Consider the following 16,550-nt stretch of genomic DNA (forward strand, 5'->3'; position numbering starts at 1 on the left):
TCCATGTACTACATTTAGTTGAATGGCCGTCTGCAGCTTACCCCGAAGATAACAACTGGTTATCGGTGGTTTCTGAAGCCAGACAAGCAGCAGCTAGGCCAACTTAACTGTAACAGGCTTTCTGCAGAAACCAACCACTATAATAAAGTGAAGAACATTTATAAGATGACTCCAGTAAAACATAAGAAAATCAGCTTTACAAGCCCCAAAAGTTTCATTGACCTTAAAAGGGTTGTCCCAAGATTAAATGTTATTTCCTAACCACAGAATATGTTGATCGCTGGGGGTCCGACTGCTGGGACCCCCACCGATCACGAGAACGACGGTCCCGTTCCTCCGAATGAATGAAGCGGAAGGTTGAGCATGCGAACTGCTGCTCCATTCATTCTCTATTCCACTGCTGAAGATAGCAGAGCGCTGTACTCGGCTATCTCTAGCAGTCCTATAGACAGTGAATGGAGCGGCAGTGCTCATTCTCGACCTCCCACTCCATTCATTCGGAAGAACCTGATGTCCCCTCCTAGGTCGCAGCAAAAGCGTTGAAGTCAGTATAGGAAATATACACAAAGAGAATCCCATAATTTTGCAATGATGACTACTCCCCTGCAGGATACTAAGTAGACACCAATGATGGGGCTTGGATAATGTTAAGATGTATAAATATCTAATTTTTCGATCGGTCAGGCTCAATGATACATTGTTTCTAACTACAGTTTTGCATTTTCTGCATGTGCTGGCTGATTTAAAACTTTTGGGCTGGAGTGTTCCTTTAAGTAGTAAAAAATGTTCTTTGGTAATCTTTCAAAATAAATGTCCTTAAAATTCAAAACTGTATTTGTATACTAATGATGAAAAGAAAAAGTAAACCACTTTGATGGGTTTCGACATGTCTTTACTCATATATTCATATGAAAGACTAATGGTATTAAAACGGAAACCAATCATAGGAGAAATGTAAATGTTCCCTGAGATTCAGTAGTGATTGATAGGAATAGAAAGGCACGCCATTCTGAATCCATTCATTAGTGAAATGGCCTTGATTGATTTTTTTTTCATTATGTAATTCTAGAAGGTCCATTTCAAATAGAATTAGCCAATGAAAAAGAATCTTAGAGACATTTCTGCCTAGTTTGTGTAGACACACGAAAAGGATCACAACCTCCTCCGTAGTTCGTCTTCAGCCTTATTACATTGAAGTCCTCAGCGTCTTCCGACGTATTTGGAGTCTTTTTATGTTATGGACGTTAAGTGGCTTTTTTGACAATGGTCTATTTTGATGTTAAGTCACATGACAAGGACATACGTCAGCGGTTGTAGACAGTTTCCCCTGAAGAAGCCACCGTTCATAGTGATACACTTTGGGATATTTCTTTACCTACAAAGCCTCTTGCCAGACTTTCATGATGACTTTTGTTTATCTACTAGACCAAGTATCTTACATAATGTTTTTGTGTGTTCCTCCTGGGCATAATGGTTATTTAGGTTACGGACACTGATCAAATTATAAGAGACTTAATGAATTTGTTATTATTTATTATCTACTTTATAGCAGTGTATATTTATGAATTAAGTTTCTGATGGTAGATGTTTATTTATCTGACTGTGTTTGTATCACCTGTATTAAATGCTTTGATTTATTTTGCACACATGCACTTTGTAATTTCTGCCTGGGGTCACCTTTTTTGCTTCTATTTCTTCATTCATATATACTTATTTTGGACAGGAGGTCATAGCAAGCCATGGGTTTGAGTGCCATTTCTATGATAGGACGCACCTTACAACTTATTTAGTTTTTAAGTGCTTTTAAATTGTTTGTTTGGAAGTATTTTTTTGCATACATACATACATAATATAATTATTTTGATTACTTTTCATACATTTTTGAGGGGCCTTATTTTTGCAATTGACTACCAGGTAATGTATAATGGACGGAGCAGCACCCATGTTAGGTTGTGCTCATATTATTGCACAACATGGTCCTATTCTTCAAGTCTCCCTTTCTCTCTTTTCTATGTTTTTTTTATATGTATACGTGAGTAAAAAACAGTGGGGCATGTTAATTACAGGGGTATTCTCCCCTAGCAGCATTGGGAGAATATAGTGCTGCACAGAGGACTATGCTTTCACTTCTTATCAATCTGTTTTTGGGTTTGTTTTATTAACTCCTTAACGCCGAAGGACGGATATATCCGTCCTCAGCAGCTGCTAGTTCGCGCAGGAGGACGGATATATCCATCCTGTGATTGCGCGGGTACTGACAGTGTACACACGCGATCAGCGGCAGGAGCACGGCTGTTATACACAGCCTGGCTCCTGCTGCAACTGCCGGAATCGAAGCGCGCGCCGATTCCGGCAGTTTAACCCATTAAATGCCGCTGTCAATAGTGACAGCGGCATTTAATGTGTTTGACAGAGGGGGGAGCTCCCTCTGTCACCCGATCGGCGCTACCCGCAAACAAATCGCGGGTCGCCGTCGGGTTTCCATGACAGCCGGGGGTCTAACAAAGACGAAGTATACGAAGTATACCAAAGCATTATATATGCGATCGGCACATCACATAGTGAAGTCCCCTGGTGGGACAAAAAAAAATAAATGTAAAACAGTTAAATAAAGTTTGTGAAAAAAATAAATAAATAATTACAGTCAAAGTCAAATAAAACTACTTTTTTGCCCCAAAAGGTGGTTTTATTTAGTAAAACGGTCAAAACAAAACCACACATACACATATATGGTATCCCCGCGATCGTAACAACTTGACCAATAAAATGAACATATTAATTAAACCGCCGGATGAACGGCGTCCAAAGAAAACGCAAAAAACAACGTCAAAATTCTCTCTTTTCTCCCATTCCCCCCATAAAAAATAAAATAAAAGTTAATCTATAAGTCCTATGTACCCCAAAATAGTACTAATAAAAACTACACATTGTCCCGCAAAAATCAAGCCCACGTATGGCCACATCGACGGAAAAATAAAAACGTTACGGCTCTTGGAATGCGGCGATGCAAAAACAAGTAATTTTTTTTCTAAAAGGGTTTTTATTGTGCAAACGTAGGAAAAACATATAAAACCTTTACATATTTGGTATCCCTGTAATCGTGCCGACCCATAGAATAAAGGTAACCTGTTATTTACGCTGCATAGTAAACGGCGTAAATTTATAACGTGAAAATTAATGCTGGAATAGCTGCTTATTTTCAATTCTCTCCTAAAATAAAGTTAATAAAAGTTAATCAATATGTTATAAGCATCTAAAAATGGTACAATTACAAAATACAACTCGTCCCGCAAAAAACAAGCCCTTATACGGCTATGTCGACGGAATAAAAAAAGAGTTCCGAGTCTTGGAATGCGACCGTGAAAAAAAAAAAAATAATCCTTGGTCATTAACGTGCAAAATGGCCCGGTCATTAAGGGGTTAAACTTCCATACAACATGGTAGGAAAGTCTAAAATCTGCTTCTTCCTAATATAATTATGCTACTTGATACTGGTTGATTATAGAATTGAACTTTTTACAATAATCTACAATTAATTACAGCCCAATAATAAAAAAAATCTTACAAAAAATAGAGAGCAAATGTCTCTAGGATTATAAAGTCGCTAAATCCATTTGCAAGCCGCTTATGCACAGACAGTGGATAATTCATTTATATGAACTCTGAAGATACACAGCACATGTAATGAGTTGAATGAAAATGAGCCTAATTAATGTTCTGGAAATTGAATAGAAATACATTACGACACATGGAGAAAAATTTTCATAGCAATAGGTGACAGATCTGACATCCTCATTAAACTTCTAGTCAATTAAAAACTTTATTCTCAACTCCAGTCATTGCCACTACTAATCATTATAGATTATTTTACAAAATGTATTCAAAAAATATAATATCAAAATATTGATACTGTAATTTCAAGAAATATACTTTGTGACTAACACTTCATTTAGTATAACCAGTCAGATATTAATTTCTTACTTTTATGTGTACAAAATCACTTATTTCAAATATTTTATCTGCACTTATAACCAAATCCTACCAAATAAAAGCCATTGTGTTGAAGGGGGACCCCAGTGAAAACTATAGTTTCCCACGTGAATTCCTACTTGTAATCATGATGTCTGGTGTCATTGCTGCCTCCAGTAGCTTTATTATTAGGCAGAATATGCCTGGGCCATTGCATAGCAACAATATAGGAATAAACTGGGTGACAACTGCTAATCTTATTAACATTGTGTATTCTGCTGTTGTCACTGAACCTCCTCCAGTTTCCTTTTTCCTGTAGATGATGTAACTATCACCAAAATGAGAAAAAAAACCTCAGAAACAGTAGTAATGCAAATACACAAACTATACATCTTTATTCAAGTATTAAAAACCCCATAAAATCCCCTTATTCCATGAATATAGGAATACATAACCACAACATTTTCTTTGCCATTCAATATATACTGCTACAGTATCTAGAATAATATATGCCGGTCAGAGAAAAATACTATTTCCAAATATGAGTGTGTAAAAGTGCAAACGCAATCTCAAGAGTAACAAATAATGGTCAAATAACAATGCTAAACAGTATATAGAGGATATTTTACACGATGGCAAATATACTGCCCAGGAGAAACACAGCTTTGTTTGTGGTTAGCGTCACATTGGGTGGAAGTACTATTTAATTACCGAGGAGCCAATAGGAGCCTGAAAGCCACAGCTGAGATAGGTACAAACAGTGCAAATAGGTGGGGAGAATACCTACTTTTATTGCACAGATGAAGTGGATTCAGTATTGCTGTGTAGAACTTCTCTCTAATGTGCAACACCGAAATTGGGAGTTTGCGTGACCATGAGCGCTAGAAAGATGTAAGCGTAGGAACAGCACACTTTGTCACTTTTTCGAAGGTATGACACTCGACACAGTAATAGGCTATAACAGCTCAGCCCAGCTCATGCCTAAGTAGTAAATCCACAAAAAGGTGTGAACGTCAGCATGCAAGCCCTAGTTATCAACAGTCGTGCAGAAGTGGATATTTTACATCCATATAATTAAAATAAAAATCCCTGTACTGCTTAACCCCTATATTTCTGTAGTCCTATGTCCTTTGATTGTTAACATTTCAATAAATACAATAAACATTCGAATTTATTATATACCTCTCATGAGTGATACAAAATAGGGGGGAAAAAAAAAGATTGTGGCGAATAAAAACATGCGATGAGTGAGTAGTGACCGCATGCATAAAATAAATAGTCCCTATGAAAAATATAGTTATATAAGTTGAAGACGCATTATTCAAATAAAATAAATTCACATTAAAAAAATCCTAAATATTTTTTAATGTAAATCAAATCAATCTGTGAATCAATTAGGGAAAAAGATTTAAAAAAAGGAATCATAGACACGCATTACATTAGTGGAACATTCTTGTAGGGCAACTTCAATAAAAATATATGTAGGAAATATATAAGTGAATATACATATTGGAATAAAAATATAGCTAATACATAAGATAGTATTCAAAAAATAGGCAGCACTCCGTAGTAAATGTGAAAAAAGTGGGTACTTTATTGCCCCATGTGCAGTACCCACTTTGCTGCCTATTTTTTGCATACTATATAGTTGGGAACTTGGTCTGTTCCCTGTGGCCTGCACCCACACTTCACCGGTGCTGCTGGATCCATTTGTTTTTTGTTAATATATAAGATAACTATATTGAAAGTGAAGATGAATTACCATATAAAGTCATATATAGGAATATTATTATAGGACTCCAATAAAAGTTTATGGGACAGTAAGCAACATCCCACAGGTTGTGAGTGGTATTGCAGTCCCTGTAACATCTATGGCCACGGTCCGTCGTTCGGTCATGGACATCTTACCTCGCTGCAGCGTCGTCCTCCTGTGAGGTGCCGGAACTCACTTCCGGACCTCGAGTGTCGCCGGCGGACACGCCCGCCCGTGCGTGCACGGCCTTAAAGGGCCAGTGCGCGCATTTTTGAAGGAAGTCTGCAATCTAGCCCAGGATGCCCTGGGCTATAAAAAGGGCTCTGTCCTCTTGCTCTTTGCCAGAGCGTTGTTTGTTACACATCGTTTGTAGTGCTTTTGGTCTCCCAGTGTCTTCCAGTTTCCAAGTGTACCTGGCCCCTGTATCCCGTATCCTGTTTCCGTGCTACCTAGTTCTAGTGCCTGGCTGTGCTATTGCCGTGCTGTGCTACAGTCTAGGCTTGATCTGCTACGCCTCACCAGATGACTTCCCGCTGCCTGGTCCTGGACATGCCTGCCTCGCTACTGCCTACGATTGCCTCAGGTACCCTCGCTGAACTAATTGAACCCTGTACTTACCTGTTTGGCCAGCTGCCATCCCACTACGCGGTACGGCCCAGTGGGTCCACACCCCGCATCGTGACAGTACGCTCTGGCCATGGACTCCACCGGTCAATTCAAGGGCTTGGCACCCTCCCAAGCCATGCAGGCGGATCTGCTGGATCTCCGAGCTAGGCAGGATCAGCTCCATGTGGCAGTGGACTCTATGGCGCAGCAGGTAGGGATGCAAGTTGCTTCTCTTCCTGCCTATATGCAAGTCCTTCAAGCAGATCCTCCTGTTACTCCCCCTGGCAGTTCCTGTCCGGATCCTCGGTTCTTGCTGCCATTGCACTCTCGGTTCGATGGAGACGCCAGTGCTTGTTGGGGGTTTCTGAACCAATGCCACATTCATTTTACCCTGCACTCTCGAGCATTTCCGTCAGATGGAGCCAAGATCGCATTCATCATATCCCTCCTGACTGGCAAGGCCCTGGCATGGGCTAATCCTATCTGGGAACGTCAGGGACCCGAGACCCGAGATTTCCAGGAGTTTGTGCAAATATTCCGAACTGTTTTTGAGGAGCCTGGGCGAATGTCATTGGTAGCCACTGCCATCTTCAACCTTCACCAAGAGGACACCTCCGTGAGCGAGTATACGATCCAGTTTCGGACTCTGGCAGGAGAGCTATCCTGGAACAATGAGGCCTTCGTGGCATTCTATTGGCATGGCCTGTCATCCGAGATCAAATATGAACTGGCTACTCGAGACCTGCTTTCTGCCTTGGAAGACTTGATTCTTCTTGCCACTCGGGTAGACATAAGGCTGAGGGAAAGATCTCACAAGGTTCGTCAGGTGCGTTGGTGCCCTAGACTGGCGCCCAACTTTCAGCAACCCCTCTTGCCTGCTTCTATTGCTTTGCCCGAGGTCCCGATGCAAGTAGACCGACTAAAATTATCGGTCCAGGAGAAACAGCGCAGGCGCACCTCTGGACTTTGCTTATATTGCGGCCTCGCTGGCCATGTAGTGCGTCTGTGTCCTCACAAGCCAAAAAAAACCAGCGCCTAGGTTTGGTTGGAGAGACAACCCTGGGCGTCAACACATTGAATCAAGAACTCTCTACCAAACTATTCATTCCCGTAACCATCATTGCTGGCGAGAGGTCCCATCAGGTCTCCGCATATCTGGACTCCAGCTCTGCAGCCAACTTCATCTGCCAGGACCTTGTGGATCTCCTACAGTTGCCTACTATCCCGCTTGAAAGGACGCTGATCGTTGCCTCGGTGGATGGACTGCCATTGCCGGACCCAGTTGTGTCCGTAACCAAGCCATTGAGACTCCAAGTGGGAGCCCTTCATGCTGAACTCATCTCCCTGTTCGTCCTGTCCAAGGCCGTCAACCCCATGCTGCTGGGTTTGCCTTGGCTTCGTCTGCACGCTCCCGTCCTGGATTGGAACTCTGGAGAGGTCCTCCGGTGGGGTCCGAAGTGTCTTGACCGCTGTCTGGGCCATATCCAGCCGCCACAGCCTGCTCCTCTTCAGTCTTTGACAGGGTTGCCTTCTTGTTTCTCCATGTTCTGCGATGTCTTTAATAAAAAGGAGGCTGAGACCTTGCCGCCACACCGGGCATATGACTGTCCGATCGACCTGGTTCCGGAATCTTCTCCTCCTTGTGGTAGAGTGTACCCTCTCTCCCTGCCAGAGACCCAGTCCATGTCTGCCTACATTAAGGAGAACCTGGAGATGGGTTTCATTTGTAAATCCTCATCCCGGGCTGGAGCGGGGTTCTTCTTTGTTAAAAAGAAAGATGGATCGTTACGTCCTTGCATTGACTACCGAGGCCTAAACCAGATCACGGCGAAGAACAGGTACCCCCTGCCTTTGATTTCTGAACTGTTTGATCGCATACGGGGGGCTCAATTTTTTTCTAAACTAGACCTGCCGGGGGCCTACAATCTGATTCGGATTCGTCGAGGTGACGAATGGAAGACTGCCTTTAATACTCGTGATGGGCACTACGAATACTTAGTTATGCCCTTCGGTCTGTTTAACGCCCCTGCAGTATTTCAAGAATTTGTCAATTACATTTTTCGTGATCACCTTTATGTTTGTGTTTTGGTGTATCTCGATGACCTTTTAATTTTTTCCCCAGATCCAGTAACTCATCAGAGTCATGTCCGCCAGGTGTTGCGCCGTCTAAGAAGGAATCGCCTTTATGCCAAGTTGGAGTAGTGTGTTTTTCAGAAGTCTCTATCCTTCCTGGGCTATGTTATCTCCGATCAGGACCTCAAGATGGACCCCGAGAAGGTAAAGGCTGTCCTGGAGTGGCCACGCCCCCAAGGCTTAAGGGCCATACAACGCTTCCTAGGATTCGCCAACTTCTACCGACTGTTCATCCCCAACTTCTCATCTTTGACTGCTCCTATCTCCACCCTCACTAAGAAGGGTATGAATGCCAAGATGTGGACTTCGGAAGCTGAAGCCGCATTTGAATCCTTAAAGAAAGCCTTCACGTCTGCCTCCATTCTGCACCATCCTGATGTATCCCTACAGTTTTCGTTAGAAGTAGACGCTTCCTCGGTTGGTGCTGTTGGACTGTTGTTCCAGAAAAGATCGAAAGGCAAGGCTGTGGTATGTGGCTACTATTCCAAGCTGTTTTCTTCCGCAGAGCGCAACTACTCGATTGGGGACCGTGAGTTACTGGCCATCAAGTTGGTTCTGCAGGAGTGGAGACATCTACTGGAGTGCGGGGTTCATCCTATCCTGATCTTCATGGATCACAAGAATTTGGCCTACCTACAGACGGCCCAGCGGTTGAATCCTCTCCAAGCCAGGTGGTTGTTGTTCTTTGCTCGGTTCCGGTTCGAACTCCTCTACCGTCCCACCGACAAGAATGTGAGGGCTGATGCCTTGTCTAGATCTTTTGAAACCGAAGACGCCATGGAATCTCCATAGAATATTATTGACCCATCCTGCATCTTCTCTGTGAATCCCCTGCAAGTTAGAGACATTCCTCCGGGTAGGACTTTTGTACGTCTGTCTGACCGAGGAAGAGTTCTTCGCTGGGGTCAAAGTTCTAAGCTGGCAGGTCACGCGGGTACTCGTAAGACCCAAGATCTAATCACCCGTCAGTTCTGGTGGCCCACGCTGCCCAAAGATGTTATGGACTTTGTCTCCTCATGCACGGTATGCGCAGCAAATAAAGTTGCTCACTCCAGACCTGCTGGCCTGCTCCAACCACTGCCTGTGCCCGTTGCCGCATAGCAACATGTCGCTATGGACTTTGTCACGGATCTTCCTTCTTCTGAGAGTTGCAGCGTGATCTGGGTGGTGGTGGATGGATTTTCCAAAATGGCTCACTTCATTCCCTTGACCGCCTTGCCGTCTGCTACGCGATTGGCTGACCTCTTCATACAACACATCTTCCGTCTGCACGGCTTGCCCCTGCATATTGTCTCGGACAGAGGGGTCCAGTTCACCTCGAAGTTTTGGAGAGCACTCTGCGGCCTCCTCGGTGTAAAATTGGACTTCTCTTCGGCCTATCATCCCCAGTCCAATGGGAAAGTCAAGATAGTTAACCAGATTATGGAGAACTATCTACGTCACTTTGTTTCCAGGTGCCATGATGATTGGGTGCAGTTGCTCCCGTGGGCAGAGTTCTCTTATTACAACCACACCAGTGAGTCGACCACTTCCAGTCCATTCTTCATCGTCTATGACCAACATCCTCGGATACCTCTTCCTGTTTCTACTATGTCCCAGGTGCCTGCAGCCGATTCTACCTTCAGGGACTTTCTACAGATATGGCAACAGACCCGATCTTCTATCCTGTTGGCGGTGGACCGCATGAAGAGAAAGGCAGATACAAGAAGACAGGCGCCTCCGCAGTTCCTTCCAGGACAGTCTGGTTGTCTTCTAGGAATATCCGGCTGAAGGTGCCGTCGTGCAAATTTGCTCCTAGGTTCCTCGGACCTTTAGAAATCCTGCTACAGATCAACCCGGTATCCTACACGCTGCGGCTCCCCCCTACCCTCAGGATTCCTAACTCCTTTCACGTCTGCTTGCTGAAACCCGTGATCCTGAACCGCTACTTCAGGACTCCTAGCTCCACAGTGGCCCCTGGCGGCTCATCGGGGACTTTCGAAGTAAAGGAGGTTCTGGCTACCAAGAAGGTGGGAGGAAGGACATTTTATTTAGTCGATTTGAGGGGGTTCGGCTCAGAGGAGAGGTCTTGGGAGCCAGAGGAGAACATCGATGCTCCTGTCCACGTGAGGAAGTTTCTCTCCCGCTCTGGTCCCAAGAAGAGGGAGCATAAGAGGGGGGATACTGTAACGTCTATGGCCACGGTCCGTCGTTCGGTCGTTAACCTCGACGGCCATGGACATCTTACCTCGCTGCAGCGTCGTCCTCATGTGAGGCGTCGGAACTCACTTCCGGACCTCGAGGGTCTCGGGCGGGCGCGCGCGCCCGCGCGTGCACGGCCTCAAAGGGTCAGTGCGCGCATTTTTGCAGGAAGTCTGCAATCTAGCCCAGGATGCCCTGGGCTATAAAAAGGGCTCTGTCCTCTTGCTCTTTGCCAGAGCGTTGTTTGTTACACATCGTTTGTCGTGCTTATGGTCTCCCAGTGTCTTCCAGTTTCCCAGTGTACCTTGCCCCTGTATCCCGTATCCTGTTTCCGTGCTACCTAGTTCTAGTGCCGTGCTGTGCTATTGCCGTGCTGTGCTACAGTCTACGCTTGATCTGCTACGCCTCACCTGACGACTTCCCGTCGCCTGGTCCTGGACGTGCCTGCCTTGCTACTGCCTATGATTGCCTCAGGTACCCTCGCTGAACTAATTGAACTCTGTACTTACCTGTTTGGCCAGCTGCCATCCTTATACACGGTACGGCCCAGTGGGTCCACACCCCGCATCGTGACAGCCCCATTTACTTGAATGAAGTGGAGCTCAAATACCAGACACAACCTATGGACAGGTGTGACAAAGTTTTAAGAAGAAAGCAGCCATGTTTTTCTAATCCTTGATATTCCCTTTAATAATGGACTGTCAAGGGCAAATGTAAGAGGACTGTTACAAGCAGATTTAAACAAACTGAGTGCTTGGGCGTCCACTTGGCAAATGAAGTTTAATGCAGATAAATGTAAAGTTATGCACCTGGGTACCAACAACCTGCTTGCATCATATGTCCTAGTGGGAGCTACACTGGGGGAGTCACTTGTTGAGAAGGATCTGGGTGTACTTGTAAATCATAAACTAAATAACAGCATGCAATGTCAATCAGCTATTACAAGACAAGACAAGATATTGTCGTGTATTAAAAGAGGCATGGACTCGCGGGACAGAGATGTAATATTACCACTTTACAAACCATTAGTGAGGCCTCATCTAGAATATGCAGTTCAGTTCTTGGCTCAAGTTCATAGAAAGGATGCCCTGGAGTTAGAAAAAATACAAAGAAGAGCAACGAAGCTAATAAGGGGCATGGAGATTCTAAGTTATGAGGAAAGATTAAAAGAATTAAACCTGTTTAGCCTTGAAAAAAGGCGACTAAGGGGGGACATGATTAACTTATATAAATATATGAATGGCACATACAAAAAATATGGTGAAATTCTGTTCCATGTAAAACCCCCTCAAAAAACAAGGGGGCACTCCCTCCGTCTGGAGAAAAAAAGGTTCAACCTGCAGAGGCGACAAGCCTTCTTTACTGCGAGAACTGTGAATCTATGGAATAGCCTACCGCAGGAGCTGGTCACAGCAGGGACAGTAGATGGCTTTAAAAAAGGATTAGATAATTTCCTAGAACAAAAAAATATTAGCTCCTATGTGTAGAAATTTTTACCTTCCCTTTTCCCATTCCTTGGTTGAACTTGATGGACATGTGTCTTTTTTCAACCGTACTAACTATGTAACTATGATTAAAACTGTCCCTTGCCGTCTGGTGCCGAATCACTGACCACAAAAAAAGCCATTTGTTTTACCAACTTTAAGCAGACTTGCCCTGCGGTGGAACTCTATGTAAAGTTCCTTCAAAAAAGCAGAAAAAAGTGTCTGTGCTGTGGCCGATGCAGCCACTTGTTTCAGAATTTTTTAAAGCAGGGAGTTTATTGAGTAACTGACATCAGACACGGTAAAACCACTCATTTTAGCATTCTGCCAGCTAAGAGACAGCCTCCTCCCTTCCGTACCACTTTACATATTTTGAAAAAGATTGTTATGTTCATTTTCCTTTAAAACCTGCAATACGCTATCCCAAACAACTCTATGAAATGTTTTTTTCTCCACAATATTACATAAAGATCTTCAATATAATAAATACAGGAGCATATTTATAAAGAGAATATAGTCATATATATTTCTTCTGCTTATTTTGCTGAAGGACACAAGACATGCAAAAACTCTTATAATAATACATCCAAAAGATGTTATTTAAAAGTTTAATATATTGAATCCAATTTAATTCTAGCTTTCAAAACAAGGTATTTTTATGATTGGATTCCCAGAAGAATTAATACAATGGTTTATTATAACATGATTCAACGTTGAATGGAAATGGAAATAAATTTTCTGGTAAACAGATACCGTATTTAATAGGGAAACTTATTTAAGTATCAGTAACTCAGGGAGATATGTTACAACAAATTGTCATGAGATATTACAGCTAATTATTAAGCGGAATATAAGAAACACAATAGCTGCAAACTATGCAAATAAGGAATAAGAAAATGAAACTGTAATGACTTCAATTATACACTACTTACCATTCAGTTGAATACGAGTCAAGTAATCTCTAACACATTTCATTCCCATGGTGTTCTGAAGCTCTTTAGTGACAGGTTAAAGCCAAACTCCAGTCCCTTGAACTGGACTGCTATTTTATACTATATTTAGTAAATTTAAGAGCCTTTGTTTACATAGTAAAGCACTCGGTTTATTCTTCTACCCGACACTGCAGTGAATTTAGCTGTTTAGCCCCTACATTTTATGAAAGTGACCCTCTGACTGGAGGCTTCTATCACTATTACAGAAATGTTACAAATGAAAATTACCAGATGAAGTTCGGTTCAGACACTGAACAAGCAGAGAGTGATGGAGATTTCAGTCCACAAATGCACAGAATTGAGAATGCAGTTCTGAATGAGAATAAACGTTAAGATAGGCCGAAGTTAGAACAAGATACGTAAAACAGTGCATTTTAAAATTTACTCAAACTTTTATGGAAATTATATCAATATAAACTGTAAAAAGGTGTTTAAAGCTAAATCTACATCAATAAATGTGTCTGCTGCAGTGAATCTACTGTGTGCATGTTGTTGTTTTTTCAGTGCACTAAAACATAAAAAAAGTACTGCATAAATACGCTTTTTAGATCTTTTATAGTATGAATTAATATATTGTCCTATTCCAACCCTTTTTCATATGCTTCTATAGGGCATAACAAAGAGAAGGATCACCATCATGGACCCCTCTCTTAGCCACAGTTGAGGCCCCCTGCAAATAGTGACTCGCAGTCTTAAAGACTCAGCACCACTATGTACTATGTGGTCGCCCATTAGTTTGCAGTGAAATGTGGGAATGCCCGCAATTTCGCTATGTCGTTAAAATAATCAATAGAGCTGCTGTAGTTAGAAGGAGGGTTATGGGTAGTCTAGATGGGGCAACACCTCTAAAGAAACCCTCTGCCAGGGAGATTGTCTCTCTTGTCAGTTTTTCCACTGCCACATTATTGCAATATTCAAAATTCTAGGGTGGAGTATTTAAGTTTGGTCAGTTGTTTCATTGTTGCTTGTGAATTTCTTTGTGTATGTAAGTATCTGATCACGCTCCTGCCTACACCCTGTATCACCTGACTATTTGGATTATTGGAACTGGACCTCGGCTTTGTCTTTAGATTAACCCTTTTGCTCACTGATATGGACATTCTGCCGGATTTGACCTCTTCAACTTCTGGTAATCTTCTGCTTTCTGATTTGGACTTACAGTCTCCCCCGGTTGTGTATTCTGTTTACTGTTTACTCTCTGTCTGTCTGGTTTTCGTTCTGGTATTGCCTGCATTGCACCTGCTGCCCAACACTGTATTCTTTTAATGCAACCTGCCTTGCGGTGGGCTCTGGTGAAGACCATAGAGCAACCTTAGACTCTGCTGATCAGAGTAGTGACGGACTTAAGGTAGCGGATTACCTGCACGCTTTATCCAGACAGTCTCCAGCTGCCTTTGGGGAATTGCTTACAGAGCAATTCCATAACTTGCACTCTGGGGAATTGCTCAACTAGTGACTCCATTACAGCTATCTTCTGGCATTAAATGTATATGCATTCCATTAAGTAATGTATAGAGGACTTTCACTGCAGAAAAGTAGAGGAACTATGTAAGAATTTTACATGACCTAACAAAATAGTATCCTAGACAGAAGGTGTTAATTTGGCAGTTCATTCAATCAGCATTACCAAAACTACATGATACCATGTCTAAAGCTATTTTATTGATGTTTTACACATTGGGGCAGATTTACTAATACTGTTTAAGTTGTAGACAGCATAAACCTAGACCAGGCAGTCAGAAAATTCCCCAAATTAATCAAAGTGGTGCATGCTATGTGATAAATTTGGTGCATCTAGCAAAACACTTTTCTATTCCTTATACCACCTATTAGTGGGCTTAGTATGCGACAATTTATTTAGCACAAGGTGTAGCATTTTAAGCCACGGCCCCTTTCTGCTAGACCATGTCCCCTTTCCCACTTAGCCACACACCCTCATCTAGCATGTCGAAAAAAAACAGGTAATAAATGTGGCGCACAGCATAAACTTAGCATTTTGAATAGTAAATCTCCCTCATTGATTCCTCTGTATCCTGATATTATATTGTCGCGTAGTCAACCAGTTTATTTGTTCCCCTAGTGTGATTACTTTTCTTTGTGATGAGTCTTTACAGCAGAATGATATCATATTCTTCACCTACATTTTTACACTTTTTCTCTGGTTTATCCTAATGACCACCTGTCATCTCGTGCAATTTTGGATCCAGCTCAAATCTATTAAGTCAGACTTCCAGTCTATGTGCTATATGAAACAAAATTTAAAAAAACTATGTATGTTTGCATGAGGAAATCCTATGTGTAATCTGTGTTTTTAAGCATTTTTGTTCTATGAGCTCTGCAGATTTCTGCAAATATTGTAATAGGAAATATCTATGTACTGCCCTGCCCGGAGCTTCCTCCTTAATGTCATCACTATAGAAATGTATTTTCCATACTCCTTTTTGTGAAGTTGTTCATGCACATTGTGCATTGATCCATAATCATGGCGGTAAAGAGATACACTCCTCAACATTGAAATTGCAACACCAAGAAGGAAAAGTTTTGGAATTGTGGAAATCACAGGATCGAAAGACATGTTAATAATATGCAAATTTAATTAGAAATGAAAACAAAATATTCCAAACATCTTGATTTATTCAGGATCGAGTGTGAGCGCCACGCGCAGAAATACACACACTTTCACGCCTTGGCATGCTATCAATGAGGTTATTAATGATTGTCTGGTTAATGTTATGCCAGGCAGAATGCACATCGGCACGCGAATCATCAGGATTGGCAGCTGGCAGCTCCCTTTGCAATTGCTGACCAACGATGTCCCAGATGTGCTCGATGGGAGTCCAGAGATGCTGTAGGCCATTGTAGAACGTTTAGACTATGCAGGCTGCTCACAGTTGCACAAGCAACATATGGCCTGGACACTTTGGAGAAATGGCCATACTGCTCATTCCACAATTAAATCAATGTAAAGCTGAGCTGTCAATGTACCAGGAATGAAGACTAGAGTGGTCTGGCTACCATACATTATGCCACACAATAATCCCAGGAGTAGGACCAGTGTGACATTCCCTTGTGAAGGCCTCTTCATGGCATTGCCCACGTGGTCTCCAGACCAATCTCCGGCTATTATTGCGTCCGAGGCAAAAGCAGGACATATCGCTCAAGAGGATAAACCTCCATTCCAGCCTCCATTGCCATCTTGCTGTGCACCATTATAGCGCTTGAGAGCAGAGGCTTGTCGTTAATGAAACACCTGTAGCCTCTGCGCACCTCTTGCTGTCATTCTTGTTCGTTGTTGTTCTCCCAAACTCCAGGACACACAATGTTGAACAGTGCTGACATCTTGGCCTAGTGATCTGCCGAAGTCATAAACCAAGGTCTCGCAGTTCAAGGATTCTGTCCCTCTCAGACAAGTGGCGAAAATTAGCACGTCAA

The sequence above is a fragment of the Rhinoderma darwinii genome, chromosome 2 (genome assembly GCF_050947455.1).
Source record: "Rhinoderma darwinii isolate aRhiDar2 chromosome 2, aRhiDar2.hap1, whole genome shotgun sequence".
Lineage (NCBI taxonomy): Eukaryota > Metazoa > Chordata > Amphibia > Anura > Rhinodermatidae > Rhinoderma > Rhinoderma darwinii.